This window comes from Pinus tabuliformis, chromosome 5_1 (genome assembly GCF_031772625.1).
Source record: "Pinus tabuliformis cultivar Carrire ecotype Pingquan chromosome 5_1, CPIR1, whole genome shotgun sequence".
In the NCBI taxonomy this organism is placed as follows: Eukaryota; Viridiplantae; Streptophyta; class Pinopsida; order Pinales; family Pinaceae; genus Pinus; species Pinus tabuliformis.
The window spans coordinates 559926648-559927127 of record NC_142305.1 but is presented as its reverse complement, the minus strand read 5'-3'; positions in this window follow the sequence as shown (position 1 = coordinate 559927127).

Genomic DNA, 480 nt, shown 5'->3' with positions numbered 1-480 from the left:
ATTTTCTAGAAGAGATGAAATCGGAATTGTTGAATTTTCTAGAAGAGATGTTGGTTCAAGCACGAATGAGGAATTTGAGTTGGCTAAAGGCTTTCTAATTGTTTTTTATTATGTTAAAATTATATTGATAATTCATTGGTTTTACTTTACTTTCAAAAGCTTGAAGGAATTTGAAAAGCAAGTATAGGATTGCTTTGTGGGATTTGATCCCAAAATCATTGCTTTGTAAATACATACTCAATGAAATGTTAATTGGTTGAAACCTGCAAATGTTTGATATAAGAAAATAAGCCGAAAAGGTTGAAAGGGGCCTGGATCATTGTGCAATTACTTTTCTGTAGATGTTTTATTTATATCTATATTACAAAGAACACACTGAATGTCTTATTTCATTTTAGAGTAAATTAATTACCCAAAATCAAAAAATCTCTATAGATGGCCAAGCATATACGAAGCTTGCTAGTGACCAAGGCAATAACC